Consider the following 7,146-nt stretch of genomic DNA (forward strand, 5'->3'; position numbering starts at 1 on the left):
TTATGGTAGGGTTAGGGTTAGGATTAATGTTTAGGTTAGGTTAGGGTTTAGGTTGTTTTTTAGGTTTTAGGGTTTTGGGTTAACTATTTGAGTTGTAATATCTCTGGATTAGTGTTTGATGTTAGGTTTTGTAATTTGGGCTTTAGGTTTAGGGTAAGAGTTAAGTATAGGGTTAGGGTTAGTGTTAGGGTTAGAGTTCAGGATAGGGTTAGGGTTAGAGTATAGGTTTTTTCTTTGGTTTTAGATTTTAGGGTTTAAAAAGTTTGGTTTAAAATCTATGGTTAGTGCTTAATGTTTCGGTTTTGGTATTTTAAGCGTAGGGTTTCAGGTGAAATGTTTAGTACTACAGTTAGGGTTAAGGTTAGGGTTAGGGTTAGGGTTAGGGTTTATGTTAGGAATAGGTCAAGGGTTAAGGTTCAGGGTTTCTATTAGGTTTTATGTTTTGGAGTTTAGGGTTTTTTGGTTTAAATCCATGGTTTAGTGTTTCATATTTGGATTTTTGCATTTTGGGCATGGGGTTTTGGGTTAATGATTTTGGGTAAGGGTTAGGGTTGGGGTTTAGTGTTTTTAAAGGTTTTAGGGTTTGTGGTTTAGGATTTGAGGTTTGAAATCTATGGTTTAGTATTTAATGTTTTGGTTTGCGTATTTTGGACTTAGGGTTTTTAAGGGTTCATGATTTAGGGTTAGGGTGTGGTTTTTTTAGGTTTTATGGTTAAGTGTTTAGCATTTCATGTTTAATATTTATGGTTTAGTGTTTAATGTTTGGGTTTTTGTATTCTGGACTTAGGGTTTTAGGTTTAGGTTTCGGTTAGGGTAAGGGTTACACTTAGGACTTAAGTTTTTCTTAGGTTTTAGGATTAGTGGCTATGGATTTTATATTTAAAATTAATGGTTTAGTGTTTCATATTTGGGTTCAAGTATTTTGTACTTAGGGTTGTTTTCTAGACTTAGGGTTTAGGGATAAGTGTTTGGGTGTAGGCTTTTTTTTTAGGTTTTATGGTTCTGGTTTAACATTTGAGGTTTAAAATCTATGGTTTAGTGTTTGCGTTGTAGTATTTTTTTATATTTTTTTGGCATATAAGGTGCCAAAATTCTTTATAACATTGTAGAAAGGAAAACCCCTTTTAAGAGTTTTTGGGGTTCCAATACAGAAATACCATTAATCTTGACAAAGATACAACAAGATGGCTTTAGCTGAATGCTCCTAAGGTTACAACATCGATCTCTATGCATAAACATAGCCCTCTTTCTCAATCTCTACCTTGAGAAAGTGCTGATCTTCGATCATACAGTTCCTACGTTAGATACTTAAGCGACTACAAATATATGATAATGAGCAAAGTGTCGCACTGACGTCTTTCATGTGTTAAGAGTTCTCATATGCATAAATTAGGAGGTAAATCTAGCAGAGTTGTCTGAATGCATGATGAGAAAGCCAGTCTATATACCAGGCAGTGACTTCCAGTCACACGTCTTCTTGAATAATTTATTGTCTGAATGCATGATGAGGAAGCAAGTCTATGCACCAGGCAGTGACTTCAAGTCGCATGTCTTCTTGAATAACTTACTGCCTCTTTTTCGCATGCCAGTTCCCACAAGACCAGCTGAAAGAAGAGATTTTGTGTCTGGTCTCCACGGAAAATATTTTAGCATGGAGAACAAGGTAGAAAGAGCTGGACTGATTTCAATGTCCTTTATATTGCCACATGATATCACCTTGAGGCTCTGGATCTCCTTCCACGAAAGGAGTGTAGATTCGAGGCCTTTAGTTGTGAGCAGTAAACAACTTTCTAGGCTAAGAGACTTCATTCTCCTTAGACTAGTGGATAGACTAAACATTTCATTACCCAGTCCCTAACAGTTGTGGAAAGTAACCTCTTTAACTTCTTGACATAGTAGAAATAATGTTCTCAAACTCTCCTTATTTCTTAATTGGCATTTCACGAAATGTAATCTTTTATGTGTTGGGCAAGATCCTACATCTTCATCAAACCATCTCCAATGATCAATATTCTTGCAATACATAAACCTCAAGGTGTTCAAATTTTCACAATAGGAATGAGAATACAACCAACCACCCTCTATCCTATGATCACGAAGAATCAACTCTTCGAGCATTTGACAACATTGTGCTATTGCCTTAATCCCTTCATAGATCCCTTCACAACCACTCAGCTCCAGCTTCACTAATCTCTTACATCCCTGAGATAAAATAGTCAAACTAATAAGTAATCGAAGATTTATAAAACCCATCAATATTTCCAATCAATCTCAATATCTGCAAGTTCTGACATGCTGCGATACCACGAAGATCCTGATCATTACATCTGTGCAATTCCAACACTTGGAAAGTTGGACCTTCCTATACTACCCCCAACAATCCCGATTCACTAGCATTTACCACCAACATTCTACGCAAATTAGGACACCCACCTGCTAGTATTCTCAGCCCATTATCAATCTCATCAGAAGGCAACACAAATCTTTCATTAAGAAACTAATCTTTCGCATAAGCATTACAATCCACATGAGAAGAAAACAACCGATTAGAGCAAAAAACACCTGCATTCCCCGGTGAAATCAGAGACCCATTAACCAAATCAACATGGATAAGATTGGGAAACCGAATAAATAACCGACCCAAAACAAGGAAATCCCAATCAAGAAGCTTAATCGACTGAACGAGACGACCTTGGAGATTGAGCCAACGTTTAGATACAAGAGAATTAGAATATCTTTGTGAATCAGGGAGCTTAGAGAGAATGGAAAGAAGTATTTCATCTGAAAGAAGAGAAATTGGAATTTATACAAGTGAGAGAAGAGTGAAATCTAGGGATTTGCGAAGTTGTGGAGAAGGGGATGAAGATGGGGTTTGCTTATTAGACTTGGATTGAAGATGCATAGTGAAAAGGGCATGATTGAGTGCTTTTTTATTCTTAAGCAACAAATCATTCCAGCTTAGAGATGGCGACCCTTTCAATGGTGACCCAAAATTTGATATTTCAGGTGAAAACACCATTATTTTCTTAGCAGAAGCCAATAAGAAACACCATGAAAGCTCTGGTTGTTTCACTCAAAATCAATCTTGCATAAGTTTGTTTGAGCTTATTTTGGGCTTAAGGTTTTGAGTTTATGGTTTAGGGTTAGAGTTAGGGTTAAGATTGGGTTAGGGTTAGGGTTAGGGTTTTAGTTTATTTTAGGTTTTTAGGTTTAGTATTTATGATTTGAGGTGTAATATCAGTTATTTAGTGTTTGGTTTTTCAGTTTTCATATTTTGGGCTTTGGGTGTAGGGTTTATGGTGGGGTTAGGGTTAGGATTAATGTTAGGGGGTTTAGGTTGTTTTTTAGGTTTTACTGTTTTGGGTTAACGATTTGAGTTGTAATATCTATGGATTAGTGCTTAATGTTATAGTTTGGTAATTTGGGCTTTAGGTTTAGTGTTAGGGTTAAAGATAGGGTTAGGGTTAGACTTCGTGTTAGATTAATGTTAGGGTTAGGGTTTAGTGTTTTTTTAGGCTTTGGGTTTTGGGATTTAGAATTTTTTGTTTAAAATCTATTGATAATGCTTAATGTTTGGGTTATGGTATTTTGGGCGTGGGATTTAGGTAAATGGTTTAGGGCTAGAGTTAGGGTTAAGGTTAGGTTTAGGGTTAGGGTTTAAGTCTTTTACAGTTTTAGGGTGTGTGGTTTAGGATTTGAGGTTTAAAATCTATGGTTTGGTGTTTGTTGTTAGGGTATGGTATTTTGGACTTAGGGTTTTTAGTTTGGAATTAGGCTTAGGGTTTAGGGTTTTGGGTTCGGGTAAGGATAAGAGTTACAGTGTAGTTATATTTAGGTTTTATGGTTCAGGGTTTTGCATTTGAGGTTTAAATTATGGTGTACTATTCAATGTTTGAGTTGTGGTGCTTTGGGCTTAAGGTTTCGGGTTTATGGTTTAGGGTTAATGTTAGGATTATGGTTTGGGTTAGGATTAAGGTTAGGGTTAGGGTTTTGGGTTTTCTTATTTTTTTTGTTTATGGTTTAGGATTTGAGGCTTAATATCAATGGTTTAGTGTTTAATGTTTGGGTTTTGATATTTTGGGCTTGGGGTTTAGGGTTTATGGTAGGGTTAGGATTAGGGATAATGTTAGGGTTAGGATTAGGATTTAGGTTGTTTATTAGGTTTTACAGTTTGGGGTTATGGTCTTTAGTTGTAATATCTATGGTCTAGTGTTTAATGTTAGGATTTTGGTATTTTTGGCTTTTGTTTAGGGTATAGAGTTTAGGGTTAAGATTACGGATTGGGTTAGGGCTATGGTTCGTGTTAGTGATAGGGTTAGGGCTAGGGTATAAAGTTTTTTTTTGGGTTTTCTATTTTGGAGTTTAGGATTTTATATTTAAGATCTATGATTTAGCATTTAATCTTTGGGTTTTCGTATTTTGCGCTTGGGGTTTATGGTTAATGGTTTAAGGTCAGGGTTTTGGTTAGGGTGTAGTTTTTTTTTGGTTTTTCGGTTAGTGTTCGTGTTCGTGTTAGGGATGGGGTAAGGGTTAAGGTTAGGATTTTATTAGGTTTTAGGTTTTGGGATTTAGAAATTTTGGTTTAAAATCTATGGTTAGTGGTTAATGTTTTGTTTATGGTATTTTGGGCATGGGGATTTAGGTGAATGGTTTAGGGTTAGGGTTACTGTTTAGTTTTTTTTATAGGTTTTAGGGAATGTGGTTTAGGATTTCAGGTAAATCTATGGTTTAGTGTTTGATGTTTGGGTATCATACTTTGGACATAGTGTCTTTAGTTTGGACGTAGGGCTTAGGGTTTAGGGTTTAGCGTTAGGGTTAGGATAAGAGTTATTGTGTAGGTTTTTTTTTAGGTTTTATGGTACAGGGTTTAGCATTTGTGGGTTAAAATCTATGGAAAGTATTTAATATTTGTTTTTTTGTATTTTGGGCTTAAGATTTCGGGTTAATGGTTTAGGGTTAGGGCTAGGGTTAAGGTATGATTTAGGGTTATGGTTAGGGTTTTGAGTTTTCTTAGTTTTTTCGGTTTAGGGTTTAGGATTTGAGGCTTAATATCAATGGTTTAGTGTTTAATGTTTGGGTTTTGGTATTTTGGGCTTGGGGTATAGGGTTTATGGTAGGGTTAAGGTTAGGGGTAATGTTAGGATTATGGTTACGGTTAAGGTTTAGGTTGTGTTTTAGGTTTTAGAGTTTGGGTTTAAGTATTTGAGTTGTAATATCTATCTATGGTTTAGTATTTAATGTTAGGTTTTTAGAATTTTGGTCTTTGGGTTCAGGGTTTAGAGTTTAGGATTGAGGTAAAGGATTTGGTTAGGGTCATGGTTCGTGTTAGGGATAGGGTTAGGGCTAGGGTATAGGTTTTTTTTTAAGGTTTTTTTTCTTGGGGTTTAGAATTTCTTTTGTTAAAATCTATGATTTAGTATTTAATGTTTTGGTTTTGTTATTTTGGGCTTTTTTTTAGTTGAATTACCCTTGGAGGGGTAGGGGCTGAGCAACACCCCAGGCCTTATCATTGAAAAAGAAAACCAAAATACAAGGAGGGGGCGTAAACGTAACCTCCAGCCTATGATGGTTTGGAGTCAACTTTCCAAAAGGGAAGTCAACTCCTCCCCTTACACAAAAGATGAATCAAAATACTAAGTACCTAGAAGAGAGGACTCCTCTCCGTACATAGTATCTAGGAAACATAAACAAGAAAGACTCTCCCTTTACATTTGAAAAAGATAAAACTATCCTAACCTATTCAAAGAAGCTATAATAGATAAGTGGAAAAGATAATATAAATCATGGAGGTTCTTTAATTTTCTTGATGTTCTTCCTCCTAAAACTTGGCATTTCCAGTAAATCGAGTTGGTCGTATGCCCTTGCTTCCTAGGTAGTTGGTGGTGGATGAAATATACATGAGGGTTGGTTATTTGATGGTTGAGTTTGGACAGTGCATCAGCAACCCAGTTTGCTTCCCTAAAAACGTGTGTGCATTTGAAATTTTGGGTCTAGTTGAGCAGATTCTGCAGCCTGCCTAGCTGAGTTATGAAGTTCCATTGAGGGGCTGATTTTGGTTAATCCACTTCACAACCATCTGTGAATCAAGCTCCAATATAATCTTCCTACAGCAAAGCTCCAATGCCCAAGTAAAGCCAAAAATGGCTGCCTCAATTTCTGCTTTATTGTTTGTTCCTTCTCTAAGCGTTGTCACGAAGGCCATCAGCAACTGTCCATGTTTATCCCGTAAAATGACTCCAGCACCCAGTCTACACGGATTAGTAAGACCACTGCCATCAGTGTCTACCTCGATCCATTGATCTGGGGGCTTACTCCAAGCTACCAAACTTACCTTGATGTCTTGAACATAGGCCTCACATTTTTGTATCAAATCATTCCATTTATCAGGCCATTTGATATGAGGAAATGCTATGTTCAACATCTTGTAGCAGTCCTTGTAAATTGCATATTTCACCCTGCTGATATTTGTCGTTTTACCCCCATATTTGCATGCGCATCTTTTCTTCCATAAATTCCAACATATGAATATAGAAATGGCTTGTAGAAGCAATTTGTGGGCTGTATTGTTGGCCTCTGCAGACCACGACTGTTGGAGCATCTGCTGCAATGAATGGCAATCATGTTGGACCCCTGCTGTAGCTGCAAAACCGCTCCACACTTTGGCTGCAAATTGGCATGAATGAAGATGTATTGGATGTTGTCCATGCCTGCATTATCAACACAACCAAAACACTTTGATGGCTCAATGCCAAAATTAGTAAGTTTGTCATTAGTGGGGAGTTTTTCCCTTAGGGTCCTCCATAATAGAATATAAGAATTAAAAGGAATATTTTTATGCCATAACAAAGAATTAAACTGATTCTTAACTCTTTTTTCCCTGATATTCTCCCAAGCTGATGAAAAGTTAAAGTTGCCATGATTGTTGAGGTTCCAGACTGCTTGGTCAGCGAAATTTTATGTGGCAATGATGTTGAAACATTGACTTGATGGTGCTTGTTTAATTAACTTGTTCCAGTTCCATTTCCCAGCTTCCCAGAATTCAGCCACTGTTACATTTTTAAATCTGTTTCTATTGGTGAAAGAATGTGCTAGTGGGCCGTTGCCAAACCAATTATCCCACCAAAAAGAGCAATTTCCAGCCTGAAG

General features: G+C 36.7%; 1 pseudogene; it reads right to left on the reverse strand.

Annotated features, from left to right (window-relative positions):
- Nucleotides 1-1,415: 1,415 nt before the first annotated feature.
- LOC107004575 lies at nt 1,416-3,019 on the reverse strand (annotated as a pseudogene).
- Between the last annotated feature and the right edge of the window lie 4,127 nt (nt 3,020-7,146).

This window comes from Solanum pennellii, chromosome 11 (assembly GCF_001406875.1).
Source record: "Solanum pennellii chromosome 11, SPENNV200".
Lineage (NCBI taxonomy): Eukaryota > Viridiplantae > Streptophyta > Magnoliopsida > Solanales > Solanaceae > Solanum > Solanum pennellii.